At 38.0% G+C, this 24,242-nt stretch overlaps 1 long non-coding RNA gene across 6 annotated transcripts in view; it reads right to left on the reverse strand.

The window, feature by feature from the left end:
• LOC129640141 (uncharacterized) overlaps positions 1 to 24,242 on the reverse strand; it is a 115,552-nt gene that overhangs the window by 6,857 nt on the left and 84,453 nt on the right. For 5 of the 6 annotated variants that reach the window (XR_008708697.1, XR_008708695.1, XR_008708696.1 and 2 more), the window contains one exon: positions 17,673 to 17,756. This is a non-coding gene — a long non-coding RNA (uncharacterized LOC129640141). Of the gene's footprint in view, positions 1 to 17,672; positions 17,757 to 23,466; positions 23,765 to 24,242 lie in introns of all 6 variants that reach the window. The other variant, XR_008708698.1, reaches the window with a different exon arrangement.

A 24,242-nucleotide genomic window follows, 5' to 3' on the forward strand; every position in this document is an offset into this window, starting at 1 on the left:
TTCAAGAAAATCAGAGATACCAAGGGAATATTTCATGAAAAGATGGGCACAATAAAGAACAGATATGGTATGGACCTAACAGAAGCAGAAGATATTAAGAAGAGGTGGCAAGAACACAAAAAAGATCTTAATGACCCAGATAACCACACTGGTGTGATCATTCATCTAGAGCCAGACATCTTGGAGTTTGAAGTCAAGTGGGCCTGAGGGAAGCATCACTATGAACAAAGCTAGTGGAGTTGATGAAATTCCAGCTGAGCTATTTCAAATGCTAAAAGATGCTGCTGCTAAAGTGCTGCACTCAATAGGCCAGCAAATTTGGAAAACTCAGCATTGGCCACAGGACTGGAAAAGGTCAGTTTTCCAGTTTTCCAATTCCAAAGAAAGACAATGCCAAAGAAGGTCCAAACTACCACACAATTGTACTCATCTCACATGCTAGCAAAGGAATGCTGAAAATTCTTCAAGCTAGGCTTCAACAGTACATGAACCGACAACTTCCAGATGTTCAAGTTGGATTTCGGAAAGGCAGAGGAACCAGAGATCAAATTGCCAACGTCTGTTGGATCATAGAAAAAGCAAGAGAATTCCAGAAAAACTTCTGCTTCATTGACTATGCTAAAACCTTTGACTGTGTGGATCACAACAAACTGTGGAAAATTCTTAGAGATGGGAATATCAGACCACCTGACCTGCCTCCTGAGAAATCTGTATGCAGGTCAAGAAGCAACAGTTAGAATCCAACATGGAACTATGGACTGGTTCCAAATTGGGAAAGGACCAAGTCAAGCCTGCATATCATCACCGTGGTTATTTAACTTATGTGCAGAGCATATCATGCTAAATGCTTGACTGGATGAAGCACAAGTTGGAATCAAGATTGCCAGGAGAAATATCAATAACCTCAGATATGCAGATGACACCACCCTTATGGAAGAAAGCAAAGAGGAACTGAAGAGCCTCTTGATGAAATTTAAAGAGGAGACTGAAAAGCTGGCTTAAAAGTCAACATTCAGAAAATGAAGATCCTGGCATCCGGTCCCATCACTTCATGGCAAATAGATGGGGAAACAATGAAAACAGTGACAGGCTTTATTTTCTAGGACTCCAAGATCTCTGCAGATGTTGACTGCAGCCATGAAATTAAAAGACACTTGCTCCTTGGAAGAAAAGCTATGACAAACTTAGCATATTAAAAAGCAGAGACATTACTTTGCCAACAAAGGTCCATCTAGTCAAAGCTATGGTTTTTCCAGGAGTCATGTATGGATGTGCGAGTTGGACCATAAAGAAAGCTGAGTGCTGAAGAATTGATGCTGTTGAACTGTGGTGTTGCAGAAGACTCTTGAGGAGTCCTTTGGGCTGAAAGGAGATCAAACCAGTCAATCCTAAAGGAAATCAGTCCTGAATATTCATTGGAAGGACAGATGCTGAAGCTGAAACTCCAATACTTTGGCCACCTGATGCAAAGAACTGATTCATTGGAAAAGACCCTGATGCTGGGAAAAGTTGAAGGCAGGAGAAGAAGGGGACAACAGAGGATGAAATGGTTGGATGGAATCACTGACTTGATGGACATGAGTTTGAGCAAGTTCCAGGAATTGGTCATGGACAGGAAAGCCTGGCATGCTACAGTCCATGGGGTCACAAATAGTCGGACATGACTAAGTGACTGAACTGAACTGAAACCATCTTCCATACAACATTTATTAGAGAGACTATCCTTTCCCCATTGTGTGTTCTTTCTTAAAATTGAGATATAACTGACATAATACATCATATTCATTTTAGGTGTACATCAGAATGATTCAATATTTGTACATTTTGTGAAATGACTACTACAATAAGTCTACTTAGCATCTGTCACTATACATAGCTACAAAATTATTTTTCTTGCAATGAGAACTTTAAAAATTTATTCTCTTAGCAACTTTCAAGCATATTATACAGTATTATTAACTACAGTCACTGTGCTATAATTACTTCTCCAGGGTTTATTTATTATAACTGGGTAAAATGGGTGAAGGCAGAAACAGATAAAGGTGGTCAAATGTATAAACTTCAGTTATAAACTTCCCATTGTGTATTCTTGGTGCATACGACAAAGCAAATACTATAATAATCTCACTTATATATGGAATCTGAAAAAAAAGTCAAACTCATAGAAAGAGAGGGTAGAAAAGTGAGTTGCTGAAAAGTGAGTTGCTAGAGGCTAGAGGGTGACAGAAATGGAGAGATGTCAATCAAAGGGTATGAACTTTCAGTTGGGAGATAAATGAGTTCTGGGCATCTAACCTACAGCATGGGCTTCCCTTGTAGCTCAGTCAGTAAAGAATCTGCCTGCAGTGCAGGAGACCCAGTTTCGATCCCTGGGTTGGGAAGATCCCCTGGAGAAGGAGATGGCCACCCACTCCAGGATCCTTGCCTGGAAAATCTCATGGACAGAGGAGCCTGGTGGACTGCAGTCCATGAGGTCGCAGAGTTGGGCACGACTGAGTGACTAACACTAACCTACAGCATAGTGACTATAGTTAATAACACTATACTGCATATTTGAAATTCTCTAAAAGAGTGGATCTTAAATATTTTCACCACACACAAAAAGTGATAACTATGTGAGGTGATAGATGTGTTAATTACCTTTACTTTGGTAATCATTTCACATGTATATATCTATCAAATTGCAACACTGTATACCTTAGATATATACCATTTTAATTTGTCAATTATATCACAATAAAACTGGAATAAAATAAAACAAAACACAGGTTCATTGCTTCCTAACATTCCCATTTGGCAATGAGATCCAGGATTGCACGGTCATTAGATATGCAATGTATTTGAATATAAAATTTTTCTTGAACATGCATTGTCAATATACATAGATAATTTGGTTTTATTTTTGAACATGTGACAAACAGGATATTAATTCTTAGATGGTTTAGCTTACAGGTAATTCCAGAAGAGATTCTGGCAACACCCATACACTCCTATAACAGTTTCTATTAAGAAACACAAACATATCACTCCTATAAGCCCAAGCTTCAATCACTCCTTTGGACCCAGAAGGAAGGATGGTAGTAAAATCAATACTACTGTACTTCCACACAGCTTTTCTACCAGGCCTATAAACTCATCTGACAGCCCTAAGATCCGCCAGTATGTCCTACTTCCTGATATTTATCATGTATTTAACAATTATTTTTTTATAAAATTAATGATCAGTGTAGAAAATTTGGAAAACCTGAAATTGGAAAGAAGAAAATAAAATAACTACAGTTCTATATTCTAAAGATAACTTTTATTATTTTGGTATGTTTTCTAGAAATATTTTTTATCTTTGTGTTTTCATTATAATATCATGAGCTCTTTTCACATCCTTAAACATTCTGTAAAAGGAATTTTAATGGTTGAATTTTTTTTTTTACTGTATTCAGGTAATACAGAATTTATTTAACCACATCACTATAGTGAATCTATTTTAAACATTTTTTAATATAGTAATGTGGTACATGTGCTGGAATATAATTGTCTAACTCACAGTAGATACATGCTTTACGCATTTTCTTTTTAAAATCATCTAGCCTCCTTGCCTTGACTCACTATTCTATCACACTATCTTGAAAACAGGACTTAGTCACGGGGTGTTTTCATGACCTAAGCAGGTCAATCCAAGACATTTTCTGGTTTGCTAGAGAGATGCTAGGAGGATAGGGGAAGAAATGCTCTTTTATCTCTGGAGTTCCTAAAGCAGACAAGGTGGAAATCTGCAGCTGCTGGGGTTTGTATTTTCCTCTCTGAGAAGAAATCTATTTGAAGAGTGGTCAAGTAAAACGAGCAGAGAGAAACGATAGATGAAGTGCAGGAATGTCCTGGCATATACTGGTTCTTGCTCTCTGAAATTGGGTCCTGGGGATTTCAACTCCTCCTTCAATTTTGTGACCTTCCTTACTAGTCTTCATAGCTTTAGAAACAGCTGGTAGGAATGTTAATTGTTACAGACACTGGAATACAGTATGGAGATTCCTCAAAAAGCTAAAGAAAGACTTTCCATTTGAATCAACAATCTGGGCATACACCTGAAAAAATGAAATCACTACTAGAAGAGATAGCTGCACTCCCATGTTTAGTGCAGCATTACTCACAATATTCCAGATGTGATAATAACCTAAATGACCACTAACTGTCCACTGATGGATGAATGAATAAAGAAAACAATACATTTATATATTACATGCAATATTATGCAGCCAAGAAAACGAAGGAAACCCTGGCATTTGTGTTGACATGTATGGACCTGGAGAGCATTATGCTAAATAAAATAAGTCAGAACAACAACAACAACAAAAAAAACAAATACTTTATGATCTCGCTTATATGTAGGAATCTAAAATAGCTGAACTCTTAGAAACAGAGTAAAATATAGTTGCCAGGGGGCTGATGGATGTAGGAAATAAGAATATGTGGGTCAAAGGTACAAGCATGCAGCTGTAAGATGAATAAGTTCTGGAGGCCTAATGTACAGGAAGGTTACTACATTATACACTTGAAATGCTGAGCAAATGCATTGTAAACATTCTTACCACAAAATGGCGGTAATTATGTGAGGTGATGGAGGTATTAAACAACCTTATTGTGGTAATCATTTCACAATATATATGTTTATCAAAGCATCATATTGTACATCTTATACTTACACAATGTTGTATGTCATTGTATCTCAATAAAGATGGTTTAAAAAAATTCTAAAAAAGAAGATGCATGACCTCTGATGTTTTTCCTTGATATGTTCTCCTGGAAAAAACAAGTGTCAGTAAAGTTGTTGGCAAGTTTGTTTTGAATCACATCTCTTGATATCAGAAATGAATTAAAAAAAATAAAAGTAATAAAAAAAGAAATGAATAGCTTGTATACTGTTATGAATCTAAAACTTATCTAGTGAAAAAATGAACAAGACTGTCTGCTGGGGGTTTAAAAAAGAAAGTTTTCTGGGAAATTTTCCCCAGCTGAAAATGTCTTTACTGATTTCACAGACCTGGTTATTTCTTTTTTCTTTACTTTATTTACTCCTGTATTGCATACCTCACTATTACATTTTATTTAATAGTCATTCTGTGAGTAGTAGGTCTCAGTCTTGAATTTCATTTGTCTGTAATATCTTTCTTTATATTTAATTTTACTAAAGTTCATTGAATTTCTAAATGGATCTCCTTTGTAATATTTCTATCTTTATCTAGTTACATATAGTCATTTTCCATAATGGCAGCATGAAGTATCATTTACATACAATATTCAATAATTTTGAGATGCTAAACATTTCATCAACCTCCATAAACAGTGTATGACTTTTAAAAGTTAAAAAGACGTTGTCATCAGTAAAATACAAACATTGACCTCTATCAACCAAGTTTCCTGGGCAAGAATCCAAAAAGTCTAGGGACGTTATATCTAATAGTGAAAGTGAAAGGTGTTCAGCTGTGTCCAACTCTTTGCAACCCCATGGAGTATACAGTTCATGGAATTCTCCAGGCCAGAATACTGGAGTGGGTAGCCTTTCCCTTCTCCAGGGGATCTTTCCAACCCAGGGATTGAATCCAGGTTTCCTGCATTGCAGGAGGATTCTTTATCAGCTGAGCCACAAAGGAAGCCCAAGAATAATGGAGTGGGTAGCCAATCCTTTCTCCAGAGGATCTTCCCAACCCAGGAATTGAACCACGGTCTCCTGCATTGCAGACGGACTCTTTACCAACTGAGCTATCAGTAACACTAGCCTAATCCAAGATACCTGCCTAAGAAAAGGAAATTCTATTTAGTGTCTGGTTAACAGCTAGTCCATTAATGATATTACTTCTGTTTGTGAGAACAAAGAAGAATTTGGCAGGAGAGGAGGTAAGTTAGAGAGGCACACTGGGGCTCTGGAGGGGTCCCTTTTAACAAGGCTGTCACTCCATCTTCCCTCTTATCTGTCTACACTCAAGAGAAAGATAGGAAAGTAGTGAAGAACCTGATACAGAACAGTCACTATAAAGCTGCTGATGGATAAAGGAGTCTGTGAAATATTCAGCACCAAAAAAACAAGCTGAGAGAGAGAATGGGCTATTACTCCCTTATACTTCTACTCAGAGATTTTCAGACAAGAAACTATTTAAGCCAAGTTGACTATAAAATATTTTACCAGATGAAGAAAAAAATCCATACATATTATCAACTGGTTTTTATACAGTTTTCAAAGATGGAGGCATAGCTCCCCAAATGTAGCCCTCAACAAACAGGGACTCAACTACATGTGTTGTTCGAGAGAGTTCCTAATGTTCTGAGCTCTGTGAGCTTGCTTTATTCAGAGCTCATGTCACTCATCTCTGTTACTGCCTCTTCTTGCATTTGAACAGGAGATTAAAACTGAACACTGCAGGCACAGTGAGTAACCAAGCAAAAAAACAACTTGAGTTACTTCAGTTCTGTCATTTTAAGCCACTAGTTGGAATTTTCATGAGTATTTCATTATTTTAAACAGTGAAAAAATAGTGCGAACTGCAAAGTATAATGGTTTTCTTGTTAAGTAAATGTTTTGGCTTGCACAGGAACTATTTTGATGAACTTGAATCTTTATTATTCAAATTTAGGCTCCTAAAATGGCTTGTTCTTTAGATTTGAAACAACAAAAAATCAATTCCCTAACTGAACTGATTTCATGTTTCTGGATATGATCTGATATATAAAAATTTCAATAATAAACATGTCATTCTGTTTTTCTGTTACATATTTTTTTGTTTTATAATTATTACTGACAATGTTTTCTGTTTTGATTACTGGGGTGTTAAAAATATCTTTTCCATGTATGTATGGAAAAACCAATATAATGTTGTAAAGTAAAATACATTAGACATGCCACCATCTCATCCATATCATAGCTGCTTTACTCCCTTTTACCTTTGTGGATTTTTGCACATTTCTTCCACTTTCACTCCTACCAGTTAATGTCTGCCATCTTGTCTAAACACTGATGAAATCCAATGCTTTATATTATATTGACACTGATTGACACCAGTTGTCTATGATGCCTTTTTCTTTATTTTAAGTCACAGAATTTATGTTTTAAGTCTTGTGGTTACACGTGATAAATACAAACACTCTGACATGTTACAAACAAGTAAATGAAACAATTCCTGGGTGTGCTCATTCATTTAAACAAGTATTTACCCAACTGTACTTTCAATATTCCTCATCTGCCACTCTATCACACACGCCACCCCAAGACGCACTGAACAGGCACCAGCTGTGGTTATGTGCTATCTCCTCTGCTTATCACCTAGATGACAACATAGCTTGTTTCACTCAGATTCTCAAGTGACAGTTTATCAGAAAGACTTTGTCTTTACCACCTATAAAAATAACTCCCATCCCTTTTATTCTTTTACCCTTTTACTCCCTTTTCTCTATGGAAGTTTCTACTATTTGTTCACTCATTTATTATAATCTCCTAATATTCTGTGAGCTGCAAAGCATGAACATTGCCTGTTGTATTACCACCATATTTGGTAACATTGCCTAAAAAGAGTGCCTGGCATTAGGAAGTACTCAATATTTCTTGAACAAGAAATGCTCTGATCTCCAAGAGGTTCTAGAAAGGAAGAAAACATGTAAAACACATTGTATGAAACCTACCTTCTCTCCATTTTTGAGTTTGATGAGTGAGAAACTGGAACAAATATTTTTAATTAGGAATTATAAAGATAGAGTATAGGCCTCTGTATATGTCTGCTAGGGCTACTGTAACTAAGTACCATAAACTGAGTAGCTTAAACAACAGAGCTGTATTGTCTCATAGTTCTAGAGACTAGAAGTCCAAGATCAAGGTATCAGCAGGGTTAGTTCCTTCTAGGGGCTGTGTGTGTGTGTCAGTCATTCAGTTGTGTTCAACTCTGCGACCCCATGGACTGCAGCCCGCCAGGCTCCTTTGTGCATGGGATTCTCCAGGCAAGAATACTGGTGTGGGTTGCCATTCCCTTCTCCAGGGGATCCTTCTGAGTCAGAGTTTGAATGTGGGTCTCCCTGCACTGCAGGCAGATTCTTTACCATCTGAGCCACCAGGGAAGGGGACCATCTATTCTCAGCCTCTCCTCTAGCTTCAGGTAGTATGGGGGCAATCTGGCAATTATAGTTTATAAAAAAGCATCACCCTGATCTCTGCCTTCATCTTCACATGGCATTCTTACTGTATAGGTGTATGTCTCCAAAACCCCCTTTTTATAAGGATGCCAGTCATATTGGATTACAGCTAATCTTAATGTCTCCATCTTCACTAATCATATCTACAAAGGCCCTATTTCCAAATAAAATCCCTGAGGATTAGGACTTCAGCATATGAATTTTGGGGGAACACAATTCAATGTGTAATAGCCTCCTTGACAAATCAAAGAGAGATGGGAAGTCTACAAGGTCTCCTGGAGGACCATGGAGATACAGCACAAGATTAGAAAAGGGGGGTGGCATGTTCTAGGTGCAAGGGATGATGGCCTACAACCTTCCATTTAGCCTCCTAAGGGTCCTATGATTTCAAACAAATAGCAGACCATCCAAAAGCTCAAGTGATACCTCAAGAGAATACTAGTTTAGAGAGAAACTGCTGGCAGATCCATAAATGTCTTAAAGCTAGTTCAAGGGAACGCTGCACCGGCTTTGGGGCTCAGCCAATTTTGTGAATTTCTGCTGATGGCAGGGTGAGCAGAGACAAATCCAAAGGCTGGACTGCATGAGTTATATCACTTTAGATTCCAGCATGGGACGAATATAGAGCAAGATGGAGAAAAATGCTGTCTTCTCACTGGTGACACTGGTGTTTGTGTAAACGAGTAGGATTTAACATCAATTCCAAAAGGAAAAAAAAAAAAAAGAGTCCAAGTACAGAATTTTTCTGAGTTAAAGCTGAAATGACAGAAAAAACACCAAAGTAACTAGGCTTATCTGGAACTGAGAAGATTGTAATAGCAATAATAATAGTAATAGTAGTAATAAAAATAACAGTGTCATTGTTACTGCATCAGAGAGAACCAGATCCTGATATAGAATATGCTGTGACAGAAATTAATTTGTGGAAAGAAATAAAAGCTATGTTTGGTTACATAAGGTCTAAATTTATGGTCTATTAAGTCTGCACCCAGCAAGTTTTCTTTAACCAAGGAGACTCTAAATGGCAGAATATTGGATGGATAACTTGCTATTGATGTACTATTAAGAATAACTGGACAGATGTGCAGACCATGCAGATGTCCATGGTCCTCCAGGAAAGATAAATATTATGGCTAAAATTCTTAATTTTTTTTTTGTGTGTGTCAATATGATCAACATTCCTTACTAATCTCTATGTGTGCTCAGTTGCTCAGTCGTGTCCAACTCTTTGTGACCCCATGGACTGTAGACTGTAAAGCTCCTCTGTCCATGGGATTCTCTAGGCAAGAAGACTGGAGTGGGTAGCCATTCCTTTCTCCAAGGGACCTTCCCAATCCAGGGATCGAACCCATGCCTCTTATGTCTCCTGCATTGGCAGGCAGGTTCTTTATCACTGTGCCACCTGGGAAGCCCTGCTAATCTTTATTAAATATCAAATATAAATGGGTTACCTGGAGTAATATAAGAATAGGACTTTTTTTTTTTCCTGTAGCTTAAATTCCCTCTACAATACATCCTTCTAATGGTTACTTATGACTACTTGGTCACTCTTTAAAGCAGATAAAGTTGCTCTAGGAGATGTGACCACAGCCGCCCCCATTTCCCACCTGCTGGTCCTTGGCCTTGGTCACCATGAGCTGACTCAGGACAGTGTCAACTCGGCCTTCCTCTCCCTTGATGCCCTTTCAGGTTATGCATGGCCATTGTACCTCTTCCCCACTTACTACTCACTTTTCCCCTTTACTGAAGTGAAAAGTAGGTTTTATTCTAGAAAGACTATGAAGGCCCTGGTTTTATAAATTTAATGGCTCTTACAGTAACTCTTCATTCAAAGGAAAAAAAAAAAAAGGCTTCCTAAACATGTTTTGCACTATATGTATACATATATATAAACACACACATATATCTATAATATACACATATGTGTGTCTGTATATATATGTATATATATATTTAGGACTATCATTCTCTCATTCTCTTTCATTCTCACTCCTTGCATCCATTCCCTTCTGTAACGATACCGTCTTTTCCTTCGGGAAGCCTAATCTGCCATCTGTGAGGATAAGGCAGACGAGGGCTGCAGCAATCTCTCCTGTGGCTCCATGTCGCCTTCCCTGAGTCAATGTATTGCAGATCAGGGTCCTGAATCGTGAGCAAGTTGTCCCACCTCTGACTGCCGAGTTGGATGCACAATCTCAGGGCCACCTGAGTAAGAACCCTCTCTGTGATTTGGTCCCTCCCTGACGGCCCCTTCCTTCTAAGCCCTGGGTTCCAGTCATTTGGCTTCTTGGCTTTTCCTAGGCTGTCATGACTACAGTGAAGAATGTTTCCTCTCTTTCCTTATTCTCACTATGTTCTTATAGGGATCTGTGGGAATCAACACACTACATCATCCCACAAAGATGTAAGACCCTCTCTTTTTAGGGTCTTTCATATCTTCAGTGTTCTTGCCTGGAGAATCCCAGGGACGGGGGAGCCCGGTGGGCTGCTGTCTCTGGGGTCGCACAGAGTTGGACACGACTGAAGCGACTTGGCAGCAGCATATGTTCTGACATTTCAAAATGAAGATTGGAACTTATGACAGTAGTTAGGATTGCTCTAAAGGAGCAGATTGTCTGTGTTTACTGGAATGATGGGCTTACTGAGGAGGTTTTATACCAATTTGTAAGGGACAGAAGATGACTATTTTGATTTTATTTTTTGTTCTTACTAAATAGAGTGAGAATTAACTTGCAAAATATTCACCTTAAGAAGAGGGTAGTCTGTTGGCAATATTTCAATGTATATGTGAATAAGCAAGTAAAGGCGATTTATAAAGAAAAATGTGTACTATTCTAATCAACAGTTATTGTTATCATTCACACTGCCCTGCCACATAATTCTCTACTTAGGTATTTTCATACACCCAGACAAAATTTGGATAACATATATAATATGTACATACATATTATATATCTCTTTAATATTTGCATATATTACACACATATAGTAAATCTATCATATGTATCTACTACATACTTACTCTATATCATGCATACATACTTAATATATCATATTTATGTATTTTGTAATATATACCTTACATATATGCATTTATGTACCATGTAAAAAATGTATACATATATTATAGTTCAAATATCTTAATTATTTTCATACTTGATGTGATTCTTTGTTTAACAGACAATTTTTGCCCTAGGAAATGAAAGCCAAATGAAAACATTTGGAATCTTGAAAAGACCTGTGTTAGACTCTTAAATGTTAACGTCGCTATGAATTTCTAAGCTGTGTGCAAACTAAACACATTATTAGAAGTGCTAATATTCAAATGTTGTGAAAATCATGGGTGGGAGCACAAGAGAGGCCTGCGGTGTGCAGCGGAGCCCTCCTGGGGACACAGATGAAATGACGACGTCAGAGCGGACGGTGACGTAAGTGTGGGAAGTTCTCCCTGGGGCAGGATACAGATTTCTACTCTCACTTGTCTGACGCTGCAAACAGGGCTCATTTCACCCTAACTGGAGCTTTCCTCATTATTCTTTCTCACTTGGCAGACACATGCAGTTTTCTGTGGCGCTCGCCAGTCTAGACGGGTGTGATGTGCTGGGATGTTGAAAGGTGAAGGGGCAGAGCCCCTGAGGCTCCCTCATGAGTGTTGCAGGCAGTTGTCTTTAACTTGGTGGCTGGTTGGACTTGCCAACTGAGAGGGGTGTGTGAGAGGTAAAGTCAGCTGTCCAGCAAGAGGCTTGATGCTGGCTTCATCTTGGCCTTTATCAAGTGTAATGTTTTTTTTTTTTTTTTTTTAGTGTGGTGGCAGGAATTCCAGAGGGAAAGATGGAGCTATGGCAAGTTGTTAGGATCTAAGATGACGCTACAGGACAAGCCTGGAGAAGCTCGTGCTGGGACCGGCCTCAGAGTCTCTGGCCACAGCTTGTGGAGGCGCTGTGCTAGCTGCTATCTGTGCCTTTGCACATTCTCAGTTGTGCTTGTCAACTTGTCATCCTGGGCTGCAATTACCTCTTTGCTAGTTTATTCTCTAATCTGCATCACTTGCAGTGCAAATCCACTTCCCACTGCACATCGTCCAGCGGCCTCTTGGTGACTCCGGCTCCCAGGGCATCACTTTCAACACTGGGGAAATGGCTTTTCCTCATTGCCTTGCCCTTCCCCTCTTCCTTTTCATTTCGATGGCCTTGTCCATACAAATATGATCTATTTAAGGTGAAAACTGCATTCCACAGCACACCTTCTGGCCCCTTTAGTATCAAAAGTGAATTATCTTTGCCTTAATCTTCCCCTGTTGGTAAGGGCTAGAAGGACTAGTACAGGGCAGCCAGGCAGGACAATAAAACAAATTCTTCCACATTCCACATTTTCCTAAATGGATTACTAAATGCATATTGCTAATCACATCATTTTGTTTATGGAAAAGAGAGAGAGAAAGAAAATCAAACTGCTGTTATCTACTACTAATTACAGATGAGAGAGGATTAAATTGGAAAGAATCTCACTGCAGGAAAATGGCAAAGGAGAAAAATAAAGATGCCTAGTATTGTTCATTTTCAACAGAGAGAACACACAAAGGAAACAGTTTAAGCCTTTCTTCAAAGGAATTTTAGAGGTAATTTGAAGGATTTTTACAATGCAATTTTTTTTTTGTTTGTTTTTTCTGTAAGAATCGAAAGTACATTTAGAGACAAAAATACTCATGGAATGGCAAAACTTCCCCAGCATGGACAGGAGAGAAAAGGGTCTTGATAATTTCATAGCAGTGGTTTCTTTACTGTGAAATCCCTGATTTTTGTCCCATTGTGGCTACCTTCTGCCTAGGATCCTCTATTCCCTTCTATTATCATAAGCTTTACACCCAAGCCATCTAAACAGGCATACTTCCCAGTGAAACTTTATCGGTCAGGCTAAATGAATCTTAGCCTACAATGTAGAATACATGTTCTCATGCCTCAGAAATGCACTGTTCATTTTCAGGTATGTCAAGGAATAAATTACTTTCCTGCTTGATGCAACATAACAGTTTCGTGCCTCACTGTGATCTTTATGCTGATTGAACTTGTCTGCTAAGAGAGGTTTTGAAAGCTAACAGCCTTAGACCTCTCAATGCAGTGAATTCATATTATCCATCCTGGCACCCCACTCCAGTACTCTTGCCTGGAAAATCCCATGGACAGAGGATCCTGGTGGGCTACAGTCCATGGGGTCACACACAGTCGGACACGACTGAGCGACTTCACTTTCACTTTTCACTTTCCTGCATTGGAGAAGGAAATGGCAACCCACTCCAGTGTTCTTTCCTGGAGAATCCCAGGGATGGGGAAGCCTGGTGGGCTGCCATCTATGGGGTCACACAGAGTCGGACACAACTGAAGCGACTTAGCAGCAGCAGCATCCCACAAACACGGTGTGACCTGCAAAACTGACCTTGGGCCAGTTGCCAAATTTTCAGTAGCATTTCAATTTCTGTAAATATCAATTATTAAGGAATAAAATGAGCCCTCTTAATTTAAACTGTTTTAAAATGGGATAGTATAATTTTTTTTTTTAACAAATTTTTAAATTATTCTGGTACACATACCTAATGCTTGACTTGACTTGTGTCCTATAACGTGCAATGCAGCTAGACTAAGACTTCAGTGATCCCATAATAAATAGGGAAATATAATTATGAATATTTATAGAAATGGAAGTGTCGTTTCTTTAGAGAAGTTATGGTGATCAACACTAAGGATCTTACACGGAACAACTGACTGGTTCAAAATTGAGAAAGGAGTACTTCAAGGCTGTATATTGCCACCCTGTTTATTCAAATTTATATGCAGAGCAAGAACATCATGAAAAATGCTGGGCTAGATGACTTACAAGCTGGAATCAAGATTGCTGGGAGAAATATCAACAGCCTCAGATATGCAGATGGTACCACTCTAACAGGAGAAAATGAAGAAGAACTAAGGGCTTCTTGATAAGGGTGAAAGAGGAGAGTGAAAAAGGCAGCTTAAAATGCAACATTAAAAAACAAAGATCATGGCATCCAGTCCCATCACTTCATGCCAAACAGAAGGGGAAAAGGTGGAAGCAGTCACATATTTCCTCTTCTTGGGCTCTAACATCACCGTGGATGGTGGCTGCAGCCAGGAAATTAGAAGACGATTGTTTTTTGGAAAGAAAGCTATGACAAACCCAGGCAGTGTATTAAAAAGCAAAGACATCACTATGCTGACAAAGGTCCATATAGTCAAGGCTATGGTCTTTCCAGTAGTCATGGATGAATGTGAGAATTGGAATATTAAGAGGGCTGAGCGCTGAAGAATTGATGCTTTTGAACTGTGGTGTTGGAGGAGACTCTTGAGAGTGCCTTGGACAGCAAGGAGATCCAACCAGTCAATCCTAAAGGAAATCAGTCCTGAATATTCATTGGAAGGACTGATGCTGAAGCTGAAGTGCCAATACTCTGGCTACCTGATGAGAATGAAAGGTTGTTGCTGAATGAAAAAAGAAGGCTGGGATTCTTGGCCTCCAGAGGAGAAGAGTTTAATCCGGGGCCAGAGATGAGGCTTGATCACTCAGAGCTTTGTGTAATAAAGTTTTATTAAAGTATAAAGGAGATAGAGAAAGCTTTTGACATAGGCATCAGAAGGGGGCAGAAAGAGTACCCTCTTGCTAGTCTTCAGTTGGATGTTATATAGTCACTACTAAGTCATTTCAGTCGTGTTCGACTCTGTGCGACCCCATAGACGGCAGCCCACAAGGCTCCCCCGTCCCTGGGATTCTCCAGGCAAGAACACTGGAGTGGGTTGCCATTTCCTTCTCCAATGCATGAAAGTGAAAAGTGAAAGTGAAGTCGCTCAGTCGTGTCCGACTGTGTGAGACCCCATAGACGGCAGCCCACCAGGCTCTTCCATCCATGGGATTTTCCAGGCAAGAGTACTGGAGTGGGGTGCCATTGCCTTCTCCAATTATATAGTCACTATCAGTCTGTTAATGAAAGAAAGGAATGTCTTAAAACTGAGAATGGCACCAGGCCCTCACCCATAAGATGCATTTTGGGATAATCTTAGCACCAAATGGTTCATCCTGGGCCATAAAATGATTAACTTGATTCTTGTAGAAGGACAGATTATCATACAAATAGTTTCATTTACATAGATTAGGGGAACAATATCTGAGTATAACATACTGGTTTGTCAAGTAGGTTCTGAGCTATTAGGCGAAGCGACTTGAAGACAGAATTTGGGGTAAATGCATAGTACATTAGCATATCTTAAGACAAACATTTCCATAAGAAAAATGCATTGATTATCTCAAGGTTTGAGAATAGTTAACTTCAGGTGAAACCAGGTGTCATTATGGCAACACAGTATTTTAAGAGAAACCTCCTTTTAAATTTGTATAGAGAAGGAAAAAAATATTGCTAGTTTGTTTCCTCCTGCCGCTTAAGAGAGATAAAAATGTCTGACACTTGCAGGTTATTTCCTCTGTTTGGAGACCCCTGGCCTTCCTTCCTGTTACCCTCTCAAGAACAACAGATTTATTGGAAAAGACCTTGATGCTGGGAAAGATCGAAGGCAAAGAAGAGCATGACAGAGAATGAGATGGCTGGACAGCATCACCAATTCAAATGGACATGAACTTGGGCAAACTCCGGGAGATGATGGCAGAGACGGAGGCCTATTCTGCAGTCCATGGGGTCACAAAGGGTTGGACATGACCTGGCCACTGAACAACAATAACATCAAATGGTGAGCTGAATTTTGTAGGAAAACAAGCAGAACAAGCTAAATACTAATGTGATGTTATTTTGTCTGTTAATACAGATCAGCCTGTTCCTAGTGAAACCCAGAGGTTAACTGAAAAAAGCAGTTGCAGAAAAAAAAGTTCATTATAATGCAAATGATATGATTTCAGCTCAGAGGTGAAGCATAGGTAACAGAAATCTTTAGATCATTTTCATACCTTATTTTAGATATTCATCTCTACTTCTCCCAAATAAAAATGGTACTGTATCTACAGTGTTGTAACTTTTGCACATAAATCTAATTGCAAAATAGCCACTAGGATTTAATTTTTTTGAGTTGGAGATCCATTGGATCATTTATTTCAAATTAATTATTGAGCATTTACCACCCTCCACACGTGACAGGGGTTACAATTGTGATGGGATATTTACACCCTGAGCCCCAACGGAGATCACCACTCAACAGTTTTGAGATCACACTATTTCTCCCTCTTCCAAGGCCGACAGTCATCCCAGTCTCCTTGGACTCACAGCTGCCTCCATACTAGAGCTGTGATCTGTGGCTGTGGTGGAAAATCTTCTCTTTGGGAAGAGATCTTCCCGGGGGTAAATGGGCCAGGGCTGCCAACATCTCTACCCCAGAAACAAGTGACACTGCAGATCTACCTGGCAACTTGAAATCCAAACAGCACAGTTTGGGCTTCATTTTCTCCTGAAGTTGTTTTACACGTCTGGAGGAGGTCCTAATATCCTCTTGTTCAGTCGCTCAGTCATGTCCGAGTCTTTGCCACCTCATGGACTGCAGCATGCCAGGTTTCCCTGTCCATCACCAACTCCCAGAGTTTGTTCAAATTCATGTTCATTGAGTCAGTGATGCCATCCAACCATCTCATCCTCTGTCGTCCCCTTCTTCTCCTGCCTTCAACCTTTCCCAGCATCAGGGTCTTTTCTAATGAGTCAGTTATTCGCATCAGGTGGCCAAAGTATTGGGGTTTCAGCTTCAACATCAGTCCTTCCGATGAATATTCAGGACTGATTTCCTTTAGGATGGACTGGTTGGATCTCCTTGCACTCCAAGGGACTCTCAAGAGTCTTCTTCAACACCACACTTCAAAAGCATCAATTCTTCAGTGCTCAGCTTTCTTTATAGTCCAACTCTCACATCCATACATGACTACTGGAAAAACCATAGCTTTGACTAGACAGACATTTGTTGGCCAAGTAATGTCTCTGCTTTTTAATATGCTGTCTAGGTTGGTCATAACTTTTCTTCCAAGGAGTAAGCGTCCTTTAATTTCATGGCTGTTAGATCCTTACCCCCACTTTGATTTAGGGAATATTCATGAATTGTCAAGTTCTGACTGATTCTACACTTTTTGGCTTCCCATTCTTTTCCCTCAGCAAGTCAAATCTTTTCTCATGCTTATAACCAGAAATAGAGATTCCCAAGTGAGCTCTATAAGAGGTCTGCTGAGCTACTTGGGGAGAGGAGAGAGCTTGGCATTTTGAACTATCCAGGTAGTGGGTGGTAACTACAGACACAAGCCCTAGTGCTGGCTGACAGCTGAGCACATGTGAGAGGCTGGAAGGGAGGTGGCGCATCAAGGACATTGATGTCTCTACCTGAAAAGAGTCTGATCTTAACATCAATAGCTGGCACCAGGGACGGGGATTCACAAAACTCTGTCACCAAGGAAAGTGCTATTGGGTTGAACAAGATGAAGTTGAGAGAGAGCTCCCAGGAGGGAGCTGTGCTTACCTGAGTCCATATGGAATCAGTTCTCATTTATTTCCACAGACATTCAAAGTGGCACTCATATGAGGATAGATTGCTTTCCTGTACCTGTGTAGGAAAAAAAAAAAAAAAGGAAGAAATTATCTTACAGAATCCACTTGTATGTTAGAAAATGTATAGATGAGAACTATGTCATATTTTATAGAGGTATACGAAATCCATGCCTAACCACTGCCTAGTTTGAAAACTGCCCTTTAGTTAAGTTGTTCTGAATTGATTCTCACTCCTTTTCTAACTTTAAAAATGTAGATAATGTTTGAGCACCACATGACTCAAAGCAATATAACATTGACCAAGTAGCATTTGGAAAATTTATTTAAAAAGTATCCTGTGTTACTAAATGATCCACACCCCCAACACACACATGCCTACAAAATGCTTTAATTCATTTCTTTCCAACCTGGGATCTCACATTTCCTGCATAGTCCATTTTGATAGTTTTTAAAACAGTAAGAATTCTGAAGAATCCTGAAGACAGTAGAGTTGGAAATATTTTAAAAGTTTTTCAGACATATTAAATGCTGTTCAATTCATCCATAAGAAAATTTCATTTGCCAAGTCAAAATCATTCGAACATATGTGGTCTTATATGGCTCATCCTAAATAATTTGGATTCTCTAAGAGAATCTTCGGATAGAGTCTACTTTTAGAAAGGCACAATTTATACATTTTAGGTTTTTCTGTTAAGTATTTATAAATTATCAAGAAAAAGCACATTAGCAAGTCCAGTGGTATTCACACTAAGTCAGAGCTTTGTGTTAGAACTCTTATGTATTTTCAAGCTGCTGAAATAATATCTGCTCATTTGTTTTTTCTGTGATTAAAAAAATTATCATTGTTATTTATGTTTATCTACACTGAGTAACGTGCTAATTTTTTTAAGACTAAAGTTTCCCAGGAATCATGTCCCAGACATACCAAGGGTTGGGGTGTTTTAGCCAGCTGCAGCTGCTATAACAACTTAGCAAAGGCTGGTTGGGTTAAACAATAGTTTATTTTTCATAGTTCTGGATACTGTGAAGTCCAGGGGATCAAGTTCTTGGCCAAATTGGTGTTTGGTGAAAACCTACTTTCTAGCTTTTAAACAAATGCCTTCTCTAACTGTGTGCTCACATGGCCTTTCCCTGGCATGTAGAATAACTTTGAATCTCTCTTGTCCTTTTCTTATAAGGGCACTATTTCCATGATGAGGATCCCACTCTCATGATGTAATCTAACCCTAATCATCTTTCAAAGACCCCCATCTTTGTGAACTTGCGCAGACACAAACATTCAACCCATAACAGGGTAAGGACAAGGAACTGCAATTTTTAACAGATTTCCTAAGTGAGTATTGACACATTATTGACCAGAAACATATCAATACGTCTTTTCTTCCATGAATATTATTGACCAGAGTTTTAAAATATTCACTTACTTAACAAATCTCAGGCCTGGGTGTTAGTTTCTGCAAAGATCCCCTAGTCCATAATGTGTTAAACAAGTACTTTTTACTTATTTTAATTTAAAATTTATGGCAATTGTGTGTGGTGCATTCTACAACTGGAATTTTTAAAAAAGAGTATTGAAAATTCAGCAAGACAAGAATTTGCCAAGGTCTGACAAAGTCATGATTGATTTCAAATATGTGATTTCCCCTACTTGTTTCAAGCCCTTTGTGTGCTTGTTAGTTTTCATCCTTCTAGAATCTTTTGCACATCAGTCTAAGTCAAATAACAGTAACTTGACTGTATTAAGGCTGAGAAATATATTGGCTACCTGAAAAGAACAGCTGTGTTCTTGGAAAAATAGATGTGGTTGGTCATTCTAAGTATAAGTCAAAAGTACAACACTAAGAAGTCACTGGAAAGAGCATAAAGAGAGCCATCTGAACAATCTATTCTTCATCATGATACTTTGTCAGCTAGGCGTTGACTTTTGATAGGAATACCACAGTTCCTTTGTTTACAAAGGCTGAAGTAACCTGAACCTGAATTTGATGCGATTCATAGGGTCACAAAGAGTCGGACACGACTGAGCGACTGAACTAAACTGAACTTAGTGGACTCATATTTATAATATGAAGTATAAATCATATTTACTTCTCTAAGTCAGAGGGTCACGATATGGCCTTTTGTCATTGAATTCTCCCTTTCCTCAAATGCCAGGGCACTGTTAACCACATCAGTGATGCTCCTTGAAAACATCATGCCATGGTTCACCTAGTGATGTCAGCTCCTGATCTGGGAACATCAAGTTTCCCACTCGAGCTACTGAGCTGAAAAATCCTCAAATTGAGGCTCATTCTTCCCCCAAGATCTTACACACCATCACAGGAGAGAGAATTCTCATTTCTAGCTTCTCTGAAAGCTTATGTTATCAATGATATGCTCAGATGCTGCAGGTTAAAATCTTTAGGATCTGGCTAAGTAATAAGTAGCATATCAGACACAAATTGACTCAGCCCTGATGAAAATTCTCAGTGAAAATGTATGTCTGCTGTGAAGTGGTCCCACAAGATATCATGAAAATGTACAGCACAAATATCATGTTATTAGTTTGGCAATAGCAAATATGCTCTAGTATTGAATTAAGATATTTCCTAAATGTTTAATATAGCTCAGAATAACCATGAAGTAATAATTTAGCATAAAGAGGCAGCAGAGGACAGTCCTCAAGAGAAAAATAGAGTTAAAATTTTGAAATTTGAATGTTTAAAATACTATTTTTGACATATACAGGCCACACAACAGCAGCAAAATATATATTTTTCTCAAGTACACATGAGACATTCTCTAGTACACACAATATGTTTGGCCACAAAACTAACATCTTAAAAGGTTGAAATCATACAAAACATCTTTTCTGATCACAATTAAGTTAAACAAGAAATTAGTAACAGAAGGAAAATTGCAAAATTCACTCATAAGTGGAAGTTAAACAACACAATCTTAAAAATCAATTAGACAAAAAGAAATAGCATGAGAGGAAGGAAAGTATCTGAATACACAAAAACTTATGGAATACAGTGCAAGCAGTGCTAAAAGTGAAATTTCTAGCTGTAAAAAGAAAGGTCTCAAATCCATAATTAAACTTACATTTTAAATAACTAGAAAAAGTAGAGCAAAATAAACCCAAAAGTAGCAACAGAAAAGAAACAATAAATATTAGTAGGATGATAAATAGAATGAATTAAAAAAAAGAGGAAATCAATGAAAGTAAAAACTAACTCTTTGAAAAAATCAACAAAATTAACAAAATTTTAGCTACACTGAGTAAGAAAAAGGGAGAGAAGACACAAATTACTAAAATAAAAATTGAGACTGCAGATACATTGATTTTACAGAATAAAGTGAAAGCAGATTCATTTTGATATTTGGCAAAACTAATACAATTATGTAAAGTTTAAAAATAAAATAAAATTAATAAAAAACATTAAAATAAAATAAAATCTAAAAAAAAAAAAAAAAAGAAAGTGAAAGTCACTCAGTCCTGTCCGACTCTTTGCGGACTATACAGTCCATGGAATTCTCTAGGCCAGAACACTGGAGTGGGTAGCTGTACCCTTCTCTGGGAGATCTTCCCAACCCAGGGATCGAAGTCAGGTCTGCTGCATTGCAGGCAGATTCTTCACTAGCTGAGCCAAAAGGGAAACCCTTACAGGATAAAAATAATTATAAAACAATACTATAAGACTTTTTTACACAGATTGATAATTTAGATTAAATGGACAAATTCTGAGGAGTACACTTACCATGGTTGAAGTATAAAGAAGAGAAAAACCTGAACAGACCAATAGCTAGTAACAAAGGATGAATCAGTAATGAAAACCTTACAATAAATAAAAGTCATGGAACAGAAGGCTTCAATATGAGTTCTATCAAATATTTAAAGAATCAACACCAATTCTTTTCAAACTCTCCTAAAAACTGGAGAAGAGGGAACACTTCCTAACTCATTCTATTAAGATAACATTACCCTGATAATAAAGTCAATCAAAGATATGATAAGAAAATAAAGCTACAGGATTTCCCTGGTGGTACAGTGGACAAGAATATGCCTGCCAGTGCAAGGGACATAGGTTTGATCCCTGGTCCAAGAAGATTCCACACACCACAGAGCAACTGAAACCTGTGAACCACAACTACTGAGCCCATATGCCACAACTACTGGAGCCTGTGTACCTAGAGCCTGTGCTCTTCAACAAGAGAAGCCACCACAATGAGAAAACCATGTACCACAATGAAGGGTAGCTCCCTGCTCATCACAACTAGAGAAAGCCCACACACAACAACAAAGACAACCAAATAAATAAATTAATTAATAAAAAAATAAACTACAGACCTATATCCCTTTAAGAATAATGATGCAAAAATAGTTAATCAAGTACTATCAAAAAGATTATAAGCATGAACAATTAGTATTTGTTCTGAAAATGCAAGGATGGCTCACCATACAAAATTTAATCAATGTAATACAGGTTAAAAAAAAAAATCACATGGTAATCTCAATAGTTTGAGGAAAAAAAACAATTGATGCAATTCAACACCATTTCATGATTAAAAAAGAAAAATCACTCAAACAAGAAATAGAAGAAAAAACTTCTTAAGTATGATAAAGGTTATATATGAAACAAAAAAATGATAGCTAACATTATACTTAATGGTGAGACACTGAAAAACTTTCACTTAACATTAGGAACAAGACAAATATGCCAACTTTTGCCACTGGTATTCAACAAAGAGTTGGAAGTTCTATCAACAGCAGTAGGGCAAGAAATGATAAAAGGCATGTAAGTTGTGAAGAAAGAACCAAAATTATCCCTTTTCAAGTGACATAATCTTACATGTAGAAAATCTTAAATATGTCATAGAAAGTCATGAAAGCTAATAAATAAGTTCAGTAAAGTTGTAAAATACAAAATCTAGAAACAAAAATGAGTAGTGTTTCTATATACTAACAACAAATAATTTGAAAAAAATTAGAAAAATAATTCCATTTACAGTAGCATCAAAAATAATGAAATACTTGGGAATAAACAATCTAGTAAACTGAAGACTTATTTGCTTAAAACTATAGAATATTTCTGAAAGAAACTGAGGAAGACATAAATGTATAGAAAGACACTCTGTGGTTATGATTGGAAGACTAAATATTGTTAAGATGACGATATGACCCAAAGAGATCTACCGATTTAACATAATTATCAAAATACTAATGATTTTTGGTAGAAACAGGAAAACTCATACTAAAATTCATATGAAATCTTAAGAGAATAGACCGTAGCTAAAATAATGTTGGGAAAGAACAAACTTGGATAACTCAATAATTCAAAATTTCAAAACTTACAAAAAGTCTATATATTCAAAATAGCATGGTACTGCCATAAAGACAGACATATGAGAAATAAATCCTCTCACATATCATTAAATGATTTTTTGATAAGGCTGTTAAGACCATTAAGTAGGGAAAAGACAGTCTTTTAACCAAATGGTGCTGGGAAAATGGGATATTCACATGCAAAAAAAAATATAAAAAACCCCAAGAAAACGAAATGGGACTCATATGACATGCAGAAATCAACTCAAAATGGATCAAAGTAGTAAATATAAGAGTGAAAGTCATAAAACTCCTAGGAGAAAACAAGAGGAAATCTTTATGACATTCAGTTCAGTTCAGTTCAGTCGCTCAGTCGTGTCCAACTCTCTGAGACCCCATGAATCGCAGCACGCCAGGCCTCCCTGTCTATCACCAACTCCCGGAGTTCACTCAGACTCACGTCCATTGAGTCAGCGATGCCATCCAGCCATCTCATCCTCTGTCGTCCCCTTCTCCTCTTGCCCCCAATCCCTCCCAGCATCAGAGTCTTTTCCAATGAGTCAACTCTTCGCATGAGGTGGCCAAAGGACTGGCGTTTCAGCTTCAGCATCATTCCCTCCAAAGAAATCCCAGGGCTGATCTCCTTCAGAATGGACTGGTTGGATCTCCTTGCAGTCCAAGGGACTCTCAAGAGTCTTCTCCAACACCACAGTTCAAAAGCATCAGTTCTTCAGCGCTTAGCCTTCTTCACAGTCCACCTGGGTTTGGTAAAGATTAACTTGAATATGACACTCAAAGCAAGCTAAAAATAAAAGTAAATTGGACTCAGTCATGGTTAACAACTATTGTGAAGCAAAGGATAGTATCAAGAGAGTGAAAAGATAACTCACAGAATGGGATAAAATGTTTGCAAGTCATATATACCTGATAAGAAACTAATATCCAGAAGATATAAAGAATACCTACAACTTGCCAACAGCAACAAAAAAGGACCAACGACCAACTGGACAAAGGATTTCAACAGTCATTTCTCCAAAGAATATATACAAAGGTTTATTAAGCACATGAAAAGATGTTAAACATCTATAATCATTAAGGAAATGCAAATCAAATCTACAATGAAGTACCACCTCACACCCATTGTGATGCCTATTATCAAAAAATGAAAATTGCAAATAGTGGTAAGGTTGTAGAGAAACTGGAACTCTTAGTGTTGATGGTAGAAATGTAAAATGA

This window comes from Bubalus kerabau, chromosome X, assembly GCF_029407905.1.
Source record: "Bubalus kerabau isolate K-KA32 ecotype Philippines breed swamp buffalo chromosome X, PCC_UOA_SB_1v2, whole genome shotgun sequence".
In the NCBI taxonomy this organism is placed as follows: domain Eukaryota; kingdom Metazoa; phylum Chordata; class Mammalia; order Artiodactyla; family Bovidae; genus Bubalus; species Bubalus kerabau.